Genomic DNA, 458 nt, shown 5'->3' on the forward strand with positions numbered 1-458 from the left:
TAGTGCGAGTGCGAGTAGTATGCGAGTATGAATCGACCTTAAAGGCTGATTCACGTTGTGCAACAAGCCCACCAATGTACGCGTCTACTAAACAGTGTGTAGTTAAATCATTCTAAAGAATGAAAGACTAAAGTTCATGCCGATCGAGGCGGACATTGCTCAATCACCTATTGTGTTGTGACCAAGATATTATACTAGGTTGTAAGTATCATGGACCCACTCAAGCTATACCGAGCGGCAACTGAGTGATGGCCGCGAGCCCCGTGGTCAGTGGTCCTATCCTAGCCCATGGAAAATCCGATTCTGCTGGTTGGCTGCCATTCAATGTACATTTATTTTGTACTTGATTCTACATTTTACTAAGTAGGTAGGTACCTATAAAAAGTGAAGTTGTACACAGCATTAAGCTAGGTACCTTTAGTTACATTACAGGAAGGTGACGAGAAAAAAAAGACAAA

Source organism: Plutella xylostella, chromosome 19 (genome assembly GCF_932276165.1).
Source record: "Plutella xylostella chromosome 19, ilPluXylo3.1, whole genome shotgun sequence".
NCBI classification, from domain to species: Eukaryota; Metazoa; Arthropoda; class Insecta; order Lepidoptera; family Plutellidae; genus Plutella; species Plutella xylostella.